We start from the raw sequence: 14,446 nt of genomic DNA on the forward strand, positions 1-14,446 counted from the left end.
CCAAGTTAGAACTGAAAAGTTCAGCCACTATACAATATTTGTAATATAATTTATTTAAATATTTAAATATATATTATTTTTATTCAATAATATATGAAAATTATGTGTACAATTCATGATTTTTGTGTGTATTATTGAAAATTTTGTATAATACAAGTGTATTGAACTTCAAGAATATGTAGGTACGTGTAAAATACGTGTATTGTATGTTTGCTTATTAAAACAAATCGTGTATTTTACCAAGTCTTTAAGACATGTACGAAAAAGGAATGTATTATTGAAAAATATGCACGTATGTGTATACTACGAGTATTAAACAGGAAAATGTTGAATTCTTAATACGAGTAATAACTCTGGAAAAGTAAAAAATGAAAAAGGGACAATAGAGACTCGGATAATGGGCTAATAGAAATGGATAATGTTCTAAACTAATCTTATCGATAAACGAAAATAAGGGAAAAAACAATTATAAAAAGAAAAAAAAAAAGAGACAATCCTAATATATATTTAAAGAGTGTAGCCGATCGGCTATACCATTTATTAAAAAAAAAAAAAAAGGGACCCCTGTATAGCCGGCCGGCTAGCTATACTATTTAAATATATTATATTTAAACGTATAGCCGTGCGGCTGTACTATTTATGTTTTTTTTTAAAAAAAAAAAAGAGTACCCGCCGAGCCCTTAGGTATTGATACTCGTTTCGTAGGCATGCCATAATTTTGAATAGATACTCGTCTCTTTTGCTTGTTCATTTAAGCTTATGCGTAACATACAGAAAGTTTAAGTTATATTTCTTCATGTAGTGTTGTTAATATGTGCTGCATGACATTCCTTTGTTGTTTTCTTGAGTTTGAAGTTGCTATCAAGAGGCTTTTTACGCTTTCAAGGAATTTGTGACATAACAATTTCTAAGTCTGCATTCTATCAAAAGTTTTTCTCATTGGATCAGCTCTTAACTTGTAACTTTCTTGGTTGACTTGTCTCACATAAGATCGAAGTTCTTAGTTATGATGACAGTATGGAGCTGTGCTTCTTTCGGGCATGAGTTCGGAAGCCTTTTATCGAGCTATTGATGATGGTTTCTATACTATGATTGGAGAAGGATCAGGAGCAGGTTACAACAATAATGTCCCCAGGGAAAATGGTCGGTGTGGGGATGCAGACTATTTTGCAGTTTGGGACCATATTTTGGTTCCTGAAATTGCAGCCAATAACACACCCTCCCTTCGCTAAAAAAAAGGGCAATTCCAGAAAAACATGCTCTCCAAAACCAGATAATTTATGCATAAAACTCCATAGAAACTAAAGTGCATTTCTCATAAATAAGAACACCTACGATATTTACCTTCAGAATGTAAGATGTCAACAATTTCATATTAACTGATTATGTACTATCATCTTCAAATATCAGCATCTATTTATATCATTTGGAATAATGAGGTCATCATATTTTGTTTGGCCTGGGTGATCATTATAGTTTATAATCGTCATAAACTACCATTTTCTTATAGGATAAACAATCAGTGATCTATAACAAATATCTAAAAAGCAATTCATGCACAAGAACCAATTGATCATCATATAAATTCCCAAAGAAGAAAAGGCTTGTAACTCACGGGTTCAGTAGCTTAGATGGTGCGGGACGTAATACAGTTAATGCCTCTTTCCACTGCCACTGGCGTTCAGATAACGAAAGAAGGTGCTGCAAAATTGACAACTGCCATTCCCACTCTTCAAATGTTTAGCAATTGACGCTTTCCACTCCAATGCTTGTCTTCCACCCCTACTTACGCCATCACTTAGAGCATGATCTAGTTCAGTTATAAACTTATAGTTGAAGGAAGACAGTGATGTAATATATCTAGTAGTTTCCCCATGAAAGATACAACTAATTTGTTTCCCTCTTCACCTGTTAGATCAGTTTGCTCTGAAGCACATGTGTAATGTGATTCAGAATAGCTCCATGGTGAGGCACAATGAGCCAAATTGAGAGAAAGATCATCTATATGTAAAACCGAACTTATGACATTCGCCATCATGATCTGCATCATTACAGAAGCATTATAAAATAATTACAATGAAGAACAAAGATGCAGCAAACTAAAAAAACTGATGACATCACATACAAATTGAGAGCATTTAGATTTCAAAGGAAAACATGAAACTTCAAAGTAAAATTGAAAAAAATACCAAAATGCAATCCATTTAGCAGTTGCTAAATCTCTAGCATCAGAACACGAATGATAAATAATTTGTTTTGCATGCATTTTTCGGTGATTATATTTTACACAAAACAACTTTCAAAGACAACAGGCAACATATTTGCCCGAGGAAACATGTTAGACATGTAATTGCAAGTTGAACTTATCTGGCATAAACATGAGAAAATAACAGTTTTAACAACCACAAAAAGGAGGTACGATTGAAAATGTGTTAGGCTAAAAGAAAACCATATTTAGGATAGACTACCTTGCGAGGGATGTCATTGATCATTGACAGCCTCCAAATGGTTCTGTAGATCTTTCAAATGGTCAATGCAACTTGATGAAAACTTTTTCTTTCACCAGTCATATAGTCCTTTCCATCACTCCAAGCGCAAGAACAGCTAAATCTAGAGCATACCACATGTGCATAAGTTCAATATCCTGCATCCTACCATGTAATAAAATATAACAGAGAAACGCGAAACCTGCATGTGAAGAAAAGCATGTCAAATCCCAAAATGACAAAAATATGAAATACATTGAGTGCAAAATTCGTTTGCAGATCTAATTTAAGGGTTGGAGAAATCCATTTTTGGGATTGGGGCATAATTCTCCCTTGGATGCATAATGCATTCCCCTCCACCTCCCCGCCCCCTGCACACACACACACACACACACACACACAACAAAAAAGACTCCCACAAACTTGCGAGTTACAACCCAATATGAAAGTATTATTATATTAACGTATCAAAACTAACAGAAATATTACAATAGCTTCTCTTGGGGCGTGTTTGTTAAAGCATTTCAAAGACTACACTGTGTGTAACTTATGTTGATTGGACAGAGTTTTGGGCTGAATGTAATCTGATTTCATATGTCATGTCATGATTGTTGGTCTGATTTTGATGGTTTTCTACAAGATATCTTTGAAGACGAAAAGAACAAAGAAATAGTTTTCTTTTCTCTGTTTTCTTTCTCTGTTTTGATTAAGATACAGTTTTCCTTGTCAAAACAACAAAGAAATAGACCAGAACAAGATTATTTTGAGGATTTTGAGGACTTTATCCGAAGTGGACTTTGATTTCCAGTATGAAATTCTCAACAAAAGGGTCTAACAGGTGATCTTCGCATGCTATTTGTTCTTTCGCAGACAACATCAACGATAATTTTCAATTCCATGCTTGACCAGAATTGACGCAGGCAACATAAGAGGCAAGATCAAGCCGATAACATAAAGAATCACAAGGAAATTTTCGACAAATCGGGCTAGGCGGCGCCTAGGCGCTAGGCGGCCGCCTAGGCGGCCTGGGCGGCTCTGTGAAATAAAAAATTAGTTTCTTTTAGGTTTATTTTATTTTATTTTTTGTAATTAAATAATATCTTTGCTTTATTTTAATTACTTTTATTAGTAAGTATGTTTCAATTATTATTTCTTTAGTAATATTTTAATTGAGTAATATCTTAGTCTTATTTAATTAATAATTACTAATTAGCTTTTAGTTATTATTATTATTTTTTTGTGAATAATTAGTATTGATATATTTAATTTGTTTCATAAATTACTTATCAAATAGTAATTAATTTTTTTGAATTATTTTGTGCACCTAAAAACCAAGAAAGTGGTTCCAGCATAGTAGTATAAATCACAAAAGAACCAAGACATACATATAGTATATTTGATTTGCTTATTAACTTAGTTTTTGATTAATTGGTTTATAGTGGTTACATGTCCCCAGAATATGCAATTTATGAGTTCTACTCGATAAAATCCGTGTGTTGGTGCTAGAGATAGTGAGTGGGAAGAGAAATATAGGATTTAATAATTGGTTTTGAACTTTTGATACAATTTAGAAAGTACATTCCTATACAAGCAATTTTATACTATGAAATTCAACATTCTTTGGTCCACAAAATGTTGGCAGATCCCTATTTTTGTTGTTGTATTTATGGGTTTAACCTGTATTATTTGTTATAAATAAAATTTATTTTTTATTCTTGCCCAATGGGCTAATAGCTAGAAATCATTAGAATATGTGGTATAAAAAAAAATTTATATTCTCTTTCCCCCAATGCCACTTGTATAAATAAAGTAATTGAAGAAATAATAACTCTAGCCCAACGGGCTAAAGTGGTATTTTAGCCCTAAACCCTAAAATTATTTGCGTATCTCTTTATTTTTATAGAATAGTCAATAATTTTGGTAGCTGGTTTTCTAATTTTCAAGAACTCTGAAGGCACATGTAACTATATCACTTCAATCTTGAAGATGTTGAGTCACAAATCTTTGCCAAACTTAAACATGTAAAGGATTGTCTCTTCCTACCTCCAAAATTCTTAGTTGTAAAACACTGAGAATTACATGACAGATGCTTGTATTACCCTAAATGATCTCATTTAGCAGGTTTTCTTACCATGAATGCATATGTTATATTGTTGAGGACTGCACCATTATGTACAATCACAACCGCTCCCATACTGTGAATGGTGTTTCCAAAGTACATTCAGAATTGCTAAAAGCAAAATTATTCAATATTTTAAAATTATAGCCGCATGGGTATACTCTTCAAATACATTCGAATATTTTAAAAGTATAGTCGCGCGGACAGATATATCTCGTAGGAGAAGAGTAGGGTTGTCAAGTGCAATGAGAAAAAGGGTGCAATTGGGTTTAGTTCATAATTACGATGGATACAATTTAGAAAGTAAATGCCTACATTTATACTATGAAATTCAACATTCTTTAGTCCACAAGATGTTGGCAGATCCCTATTTTTGTTGTTGTATTTATTGCTTTAACCTGTGTTATTTGTTATAAATAAAATTTATTTTTTATCCTTGCCCAATGGGCCAATAGCTGGAAATCATTAGAATGTGTGGTGTTGGTAAGAATTTAAATTTCCATCCCCCAATGTCACTTGTATAAATAAAATAATTGAAGAAATAACTCTAGCCCAATGGACTAAAGTGGTATTTTAGCCCCAAACCCTAAAATGATATGACAAAATTGTATATTTAAAGAGGATAGCCGGGCGGCTATACTCTTTAAATACATTCGAATATTTTAAAAGTATAGCCGTTTGGCTATACGCTTGAAATATCGGCTAAACTTTAAAATACATTCGAAACCTAAATTTACTTTAAAGGTATAGCCGTTTGGCTATACGCTTGAAATATTAATTAATAGTATAGCTGCCCGCACTACTACATTTTACACTTTGCGCGACGAAGAGAATTTCGTCGCTCAAAATACATTGTAGTCGCACAAATTTCAGCGCGACAGAAACTTCGTCGCGCAAAGATCGTGAAGAAAGACTTTGCGCAACGAAGTTTTTTCATTGGTCACGCAAAGTGACTTTGCGCGACGAAAAAATAATGGTCGCGCAAAGCGACTTTGCGTGACGAAAAAGATTGGTCGCGCAAAGTGACTTTGCGCGACGAAAAATATTGGTAGCGCAAAGTTGTGCGCGACGAAATACATTGGTTGCGCAAAGGTTTGCGCGACGAAATATATTGGTCGCGCAAGATTTTGCGCGACGAAAAACATTGGTCGCGCAAAGTCTAAAAAAAATTTTAAAAAAATAAAAAATTCCCGCTTCCAATTTTTGGTACATGCCCCAATTTTTTGAGTTTTGCGCGACGAAATTTTTTTTGTTTTAAATGTTTTTAATTTAAAATAAACTAATTTAATAGTTTGCGCTACGAAATATTTTGTCGCGCAAGGTTTTTGACTTTTTATTTTATTATTTCTTTAATATGAATTTATTTATATGAATTTTTTCAAATTTTTACTTTTTAAATTTAATTTAATTGTATGATTTCTTTTTAAAATTACTTTAATTTAAATTGATATAATTTTTACTTTTTAAATTTAATTTAATTGTATGATTTTTTAATTACTTTAATTTAAATTGACATATTCAAAATAAAATTATATATGAAAAATAGTGATTAAATTATCCAATAAATATATATATATATAATATTCAAAATGTACACATAAATTAACAAAGTACAATAATAAAATCCTAATACAAGCGTATTGTGGTGGTAGTGGCGGAGGATATGTTTTGATAGCTTCCTAATCCTCAACTTTAGCCGTCAAAGTCTCGATGATTCCCTACAAAAAAAACAAATATGGTCAAATAACCACAAAAAAAAAAGGCATAATCTCCCCTAAAATTGTTATACCACAAATCCAACCCAAACTCCAATCCCTCCCCTTTACTCAACCCCAAAACCCACACAAACTCAAAATTAACTCCAAAAACACATATTAATGAAAAAAAATTTAAAATTTGGAGAGAATATACCTTTTGGCAAGATTGAGAGTGAATGAGAATGAGAGGAAGAAGTGAGTGTGAGAGAATTAGAGAAGATAGTGATAGAGAGATGAGAGAGTGAGAGATAGTGAAGAGAGAGATGAGAGATTAAGTGAGAGGAGTGAGTGAGAGAAATGGTGGGATTTGGGGAGAGGGAAAGAGAACGGAGAGGTAAGAGTAGAGAAAGGCATTGAGAAAATGGTGGATGAGTTATTTTGGTTTTAAAAACCGTATCACTTTGCGCGACGAAAAATATTGTTGGTCGCGCAAAGGTTTGCGCGACGAAAAATATTGGAATATTGATCGCGCAAACTTTTGCGCGACGAAACATATTGGTCGCGCAAAGTTTTGCGCGACGAAACATATTGGTCGCGCAAAGTCTAAAAAAATTATTTAAAAAAAATAAAAATCCCCGCGTCCCATTTTTGGTACCTGCCAAAATTTTTAAATTTTTGCGCGACGAATATAGGAATATTGGTCGCGCAAAGTCTAAAAAAATTATTTAAAAAAAATAAAAATCCCCGCGTCCCATTTTTGGTACCCGCCAAAATTTTTAAATTTTTGCGCGACGAATATAGGAATATTGGTCGCGCAAAGTCTAAAAAAATTATTTAAAAAAAATAAAAATCCCCGCGTCCCATTTTTGGTACCCGCCAAAATTTTTAAATTTTTGCGCGACGAAAAATACATACTGGTCGCGCAAAGTCTAAAAAAATTCCCGCGTCCGATTTTTGGTACCCGCCCAAATTTTTGCGAGACGAAAAATATATATTGGTCGCGCAAAGTTTTGAGCGACAAAAAATATTGGTTGCGCAAAGTCTAAAATTTTTTTATTTTTTTTTAAAATCCCGCGTCCCATTTTTGGTACCCGTCCAAATTTTTAGAGTTTTGCGCGACAAACTGTTGGTTGCGCAAACTTTTGAGAGACGAAAAATTGGTTCGTAACACAATATTTATAAAAATAATTGTTATGAGTAATAAAAATAAAATTATTTTATTTTACAATTTAAAATATAAATAAGGTTAAAGCTGCTTAATAAATATATATACTATTCAATTTCTTAAGTGTTATACGTACAAAATAAATAAATTTAAAGCTACTTAATAAATAAATATATATACACACACCATTCAACGATCCAACCGTCAGACTTATTTGTATATACTTCAAGATCATATACCCGAAAAATCGCAAAAAACAAACATTCAGAGATCTAGTAACGAGACAAAACTTTTCGATGGTTATAAATGAAAAATTACGATTTAACGGTTATTTTAACTCCGATTTTGATGATTTTTTTTACAGCTACACTCCTTGCCATATATGAATACAATGACTGAATTTGATCTTCAATTTAAAATATTTACACTAGTGGATACCACAAAATCTTATGTTATATCTAACGAACGTATAAATAACCTCTTAATTGTTAGTGAATATATTGTTTTGATGGCATATGCATTCACCAAAACTAGTTTCAACGATCCAACCGTCAAACTTGTTTGTTTATACTTCGAGATCAGATACGCCAAAAATCGGAAAAAATAAACATTCAGAGATCAAGTAATGGGACAAAACTTTTCGACGGTTATAATGAAAAATCACGATGTAACGGTTATTTTAACTCCGATTTTGATGATTTTTTACAACTACACTCCTTGACCCTATATGAATACAATGAACTAATTCGATCGTCAATTTAAAATATATATTTTCTAACAAAAACCCAATATGAACAACAATAATATATTTTTCTAACAAAAATCCGATCCGATCTAAAATAATAAATTTAAAGCTACTTAATAAATATATATACTGTTTAATTTCTTAAGTGTTATGCATACAAAATAAAAAACAAAAATAAATTAGTTTAGGCGACGAAATGTTTGGATTACGTCATGCAAAGATTTTAAAATATATATATTTTATTTTTATAAGGAATTTGCGCGACGAAGTTCATTGTTTCGTCGCGCAAAGTCACTTTGAGCGACGATGTATTGTTGTCGCGCAAAAGTTTGTCGCGCAAAGTTACTTTGCGCGACGAATTGTTTTTCGTCGCGCAAAATTTGGTCGCGCAAGACTTTGAGCGACGATGTATTGTCGTCGCGCAAAAGTTTGTCGCGCGAAGTGACTTTGCGCTACGAATTGTTTTTCGTCGCGCAAAATTTGGTCGTGCAAGACTTTGAGCGACGAAGTTTTGAGTTTCGTCGCGCAAAGTGACTTTGAGCGACGAATAGTTTTTCGTCGCGCAAAATTTGATCGCGCAAGGGGTTTTTTTTACTAGTGCCGGCTCTACGCTTAAAATACGTTCAAAATGAACATGAAGCTTGCACTCGCAGAGGACGGGAGGTTGCAGTCGAAGTCACAGCCATTTCGCTTCTCTATCAACTCAAGCTTCGATTTGTTTTCTTCTGTTTCAGCCGCTTCGTCCTCTGGGTTCGGCACCCAAAAAAGACCCAACCCGCCTAGGAGGCCCACCCAGCCGCCTAGCGCTCGCCTAGCCGCCCAGCTGCCCGCCTAGGCAAATTTTTCGAACACTGCGATTGACTGAAAGTTTGAAACCCGAAATTGAAAAAATTTAGCTGCAAATTTGAGCTTGTGATTGAGATTGGGAAGCCAAAGCAATGAAGCACAAGTCAAGTCCATAGAAGAAGAGATCGTAAGACTCTTAATTCATCTAATTCCATTCCTCTCCTTGTTCCCCGCTTTATTCTCTTCTCTCTTGGCTCTCTCCCAAACGACATGTTCACCTCAACACACCAACGACAACGAAGACAATTCCTTCCTTTGTCAACTCCACCTTATTCTCTTCTCTCTTCGCATTGACGGCATGGTGCAGAAGAAAAAAAATACAAAATTTGCTGACTTGGTGTCTGTCTTCAGTGGAAGGAAATGATGAAGCTATCCTATCATGGAGTTTCTATGGTCTTGCCAATAACAAGGTTCGGTTTTCAGGCCCCAATCTCAAATTCTGACTATTTATTTCTGGTTTGGTTAAGCAATAGATTGATTGGTTTGGTTCTTTTTGCTTGAAACTTGATAAATCTTTATGCATTCGATATTCATCCATTGATGGTTCTTCTTGGTTGGATTGCATTTCTGTTATAGATTTTCACATTTGATCATGCCCTCTTGTTTGCTGAGAGAAAAAAGAAGAAGAAAGATTTGTGTCCTCCTCTTGTTGCATAGGAACCCAAAACCAACCCACCAAAGAACAGAAAAAAAAAAAAAATTGAAATATTACACCACCTCAAGTGGAAAATCTAATTCATTTAAGCTTTTATATTTGTTCTTGTATCAACATCTGTGTTTCTGTTGTGTGAACTCCACCTCAACTCCAAAGAAAAAATAAAAATAAAAATTAGAGGGTGCATTTGCTAACGCATGGGTTGAGAATCTCTTAATTATATTTGACTTTTCAAACTGACTTCAAAAGCACAAGATTAACACACCAACATGAAATATCGTTAATCGAGCCTCCATTAGTGTAAAAGGATTGTGACTTCATTAGCTGAAAATGCTTTAGAAGAAGGATCGACTTCGAGTTCATTGAGACCCCTTTCACTATAAAAACCAGGTTTTTGAGGTTGAGGCAATGACCCTTCACCCCTCAGCATTACAACTGCAGCTGGCATGCTCGGCCTATCTGCTGGGTTACACTGCACACTTAAAAGACCTACATGATGCAGATAGAGGAGCCCCAGAGCAATTCCATTAATAATGTCAAAGTTCTTGGGCCAATCTAGCATCATGCTTTTTCTTGCAATTTCTAGTCTTGTGATTTTATGTTTCCACTTGTAGGATGAAAGTGAAGTTTTCTTCAGTTTCAAAAGAAGTACAAAGCTACAGAAACTGGTTGATGCTTTGTGTACCACCGTTCCCTCGATCCTGAATCATTAATAATTTTATTTTAGAACGACCACATTCACAAGCAGAAGACTGCTGAGGAGGTAAGACTTCATCAAAACCACTGTATATACTGTTACTTACAAAAATAATTTTATTGTTGCTTAAATGATTTGTTACCTTATTACAGATGATGCCCCTAAACTTATATATTTCTGCTTCTCATGATCAAATTCTTGTTACTTCATGACTTTGTGCAGCATCAAATGGAAGAAGGTGATGAAATCGATTAAAAACACAAAATGGGGAGTAAGGAGAAGCTTAAATAAGGATGATTTCTTTACCAAAAAATATAAGGATGATTTGTTTGGTGATAGGACAATTATGGCCTTGCTTGCTTTGGTAATTCCTTCTTAGCTTTAGCTTAGCAGATGGTGCCAAGGAGTCTCTTGCTTTTGAAAAAAAAGGGCCCTAGTTGCTTTTCCAAAAGGAAATACTAGGATTGCTTCCTCGTGTTGCGCTATATTATTGCTGGACTAGTAACTAGTTTCTTACTTTTTGTTGTTGGAATGCAGAAAGTGTTTGTTGAATGACCAATTATCCAACACCCCATCAATTAATTCTCTTGTTTGTTCTTATTATATAGGAAAAGATTACCACTGATTGTTTTCCCAGGTTTTTTTGTATTCTTTTGAAATTTATGGTTTTTTTTTTTCATTTAATTTGGTGTTTAATTAACTTATTGTATATAGATGTAATTATATTAAATCGTTGTTGCAGATGGATGAACAAAGATGGGAGGACTTAGAAATGGACGGCTTGGTCAAAGTGTTGGAGGAAGTTGGAATGGAGTCACTGCTTTTGGATGTCCCTTTTTTGTGCAAGTCAAGGTACAAGGCGACCCTCAATCCTTCATGCTGGCAATCTCTCATTTTCCCAGACAATGAATGTATGGAAGTCTGTCCTTGGGATGTGTCTGAATGTCCGAATTTTCAAAATCTTGGACAGACTTGCAAGTGAATGTCATATGACCTCTAATACTTTCAATTAATTTCAAAATAGAGTTGCAAACTTCTCTTCGTTGTCTCGTTAGATTGTTTTATATCCAATTTTTCATCTACATAGAATACAATGCCAATTAGGGGTGGGCGCGGTACGGTATTGAGCTCGTACTGCTACCGATACCAGAAATTAAAACCGGTATGGTACGGTATGAGATTATCGTTTGCTAAAGTTGGTACTGTACCTTATCGTGCCAAATCGGTATCAGTACCATTTCGGTACCAAAATAACACAACTAAAAAATGAACCAATTCAATATTCAACATATTCATTCACCAAAATAAGTGATGCCTAAGTTACAGATTCAAAGATTCAACATATTCAATTCAATATCCAAATCCTAATCAACCAAATCAATATCCATCAACAGATTCATCAAATCCAAATGGTTAAAACTCATGCCTTATGGATTACAAACCAAAATAGTTAAATTATGCCTTATGGCTTATAAAATTACAAACACAATCCAAACATTAATGCCTTATGGTACAGTATGGTATTGACCGGTACCAAATACTTGATACCACTACCATACCATACTCTATTGGTACGGTACTGAATATCTCCCTATCCCAAATGAAACGGTATGAAATCGGTATGGTACAGTATGGTTAGTGTACGGTTTCGGTATTTCTGTTTAGATGCCCACCCCCAAGCCAAACTGATATATCTCATAGCAGAAGAGCAGGGTTGTCAAGTGCAATGAAAAAAAAGAAGCTGTAATTGGGTTTAGTTCATAATTACAACGGATACATTTTAGAAAGTAAATTGCTATACAAGCAATTTTATTCTATGAAATTAACAATCTTTGATCCACAAAATGTTGGCAGATACCTTTTTTGTGTATGGGTATTTATGGGTTTAACCTGTATTATTTGTTAGAAATAAAATTCATTTTTTATTCTTGTCCAATGGGCCAATAGCTAAAAATCATTAGAATGTGAGGTATCAGAAAGAATTTAAATTCTCATTCCCCAATATCGCGTTTTTAAATAAAATAATTGAAGAAATAGCTCTAGCCCAATAGGCTAAAATGATATGACAAAATTGTATATTTAGAAAGTTATCACTATTTTTTTAAGTATAGCCGCTCGGCTATAATCTGTAAATTATTTTCCTAACGAACACGAAGCTTGCACCCGCAGAGGACGGAGCTTGCAGATGCAGTCATAGTCATTTCGCTTCTCTATCAACTTCTTCGGTTTCGGCTGCTTCGTCCTCCGGGTTTGGCACCCAAAAAAGACCCAATCCGCCCAGCCGCCTAGCGCCCGCCTAGCCCCCTAGCCGCCCGCCTAGGCCGATTTTTCGAACATTGCGATTGACTGAAAGTCTGAAACCCGAAATTGAAAAAGTTTAGCTTCAAATTTGAGCTTGAGATTGAGATTGGGAAGCCGAAGCAAGCACAAGTCAGGTCTATAGAAGAAGAGATCATGATACTCTCAATTCATCTAATTCCATTCCTCTCCCTGTTTCCTGCCTTATTCTCTCTCTCTAGGCTCTCTCCCAAACGACATGTTCACCTCACCACACCAATGACAACTGCGACAATTCCTCCCTCTGCCAACTCCGCCTTATTCTCTTCTCTCTTCGCATTGACGAAAAAAATACAAAATTTGCTGACTTGGTGTCTGTCTTCAGTGGAAGGAAATGATGAAGCTATCCTATCATGGAGTTTCTATGGTCTTGCCAATAACAAGGTTCGGTTTTTCGGCCCCAGTCTCAAATTCGGACTTTTTATTTCTAGTTTGGTTAAGCAATAGATTGATTGGTTTGGTTCTTCTTGCTTGAAACTTGATAAATCTTTATGCATTCGATATTCATCCATTGATGGTTCTTCTTGGTTGGACTGCTTTTCATTCTTTGGATATTGCATTTATGTTATAGATTTTAACATTTGATCATGCCCTCTTGTTTGCTGATAGAAAAATAAAAAATAAAAAAAAAATTGAAAGATTTGTCTCCTCCTCCTCTTGCATAGGAACACAAAACCAACCCACTAAAGAACAGAAAAAAAAAATGAAATATTACACCACCTCGAGTGAAAAATCTAATTAATTTAAGCTTTTATATTTGTTCTTGTATCAGCATCTGTGTTTCTGTAGTGTGAACTCCACCTCAACTTCGAAGAAAACAAATAAAAAAAATTAAAGGGTGCATTTGCTAACGCATGGGTTGGGAATCTCTTAATTATATTCAACTTTTCAAACTGACTTCAAAAGCACCATATTAACACACCAACATGAAATATTGTTTATCGAGCCTCCCTTAGTGTAAAAGGACTGTGACTGCATTAGCTGAAAATGCTTTAGAAGAAGGATCGACTTCCAGTTCATTGAGATCCCCTTCACTATAAAAACTAGGTTTTTGAGGTTGAGGCAATGACCCTTCACCACTCAGCATTACAACTGTAGCTGGCATGCTCGGTCTATCTGCCGGGTTACGCTGCACACTTGAAAGACCTACATGAATTGATCTCACAACTTCATGTGGATCACCGGAGTCCCCTACTGATGTATCAAGCACTTCAATGGACCTGCCTTCTGTGTATAGCATCCATGTGAAGGAAGTTGAGGTTCCACCCCAAAACCAATTGGCAATGGGGGGAGTAACCCAACTCCTTATAAGCCCTTGCTAGGTTTCTCAACTTTCCAATGTGGGACTCTTTACTTTCACATTCTCACACGCCCCCGCACGTGTGGCGAATTTTCAAGCCTAACACGTGGACAACACATTTTGGGTGACGTGGAGCACGTGTGGTCGTTGGGCTTTCACAACGTGGGCAAACCGCTCTGATACCATGAAGGAAGTTGAGGTTCCACCCCAAAACCAATTGGCAATGGGGGGAGTAACCCAACTCCTTATAAGCCCTTGCTAGGTTTCTCAACTTTCCAATGTGGGACTCTTTACCTTCACATTCTCACACCATGCCTAAACGAATTGATCAGAAGTTCAAAACCATTGTGCTTAATTAAAAGAAGAAACAGAAACAAGTAATGAGTAAATCCTCTGTTC

General features: G+C 35.0%; 1 long non-coding RNA gene across 1 annotated transcript; it reads right to left on the reverse strand.

Moving 5' to 3' along the window:
* Positions 730-2,850, reverse strand: LOC109947577. The gene is made up of 3 exons (XR_002270341.1): positions 2,469-2,850; positions 1,616-2,041; positions 730-1,194 (listed from the first exon to the last, which is right to left on the reverse strand). It is a non-coding gene; the product is annotated as an uncharacterized LOC109947577 (long non-coding RNA).

Source organism: Prunus persica, chromosome G2 (assembly GCF_000346465.2).
Source record: "Prunus persica cultivar Lovell chromosome G2, Prunus_persica_NCBIv2, whole genome shotgun sequence".
In the NCBI taxonomy this organism is placed as follows: Eukaryota; Viridiplantae; Streptophyta; class Magnoliopsida; order Rosales; family Rosaceae; genus Prunus; species Prunus persica.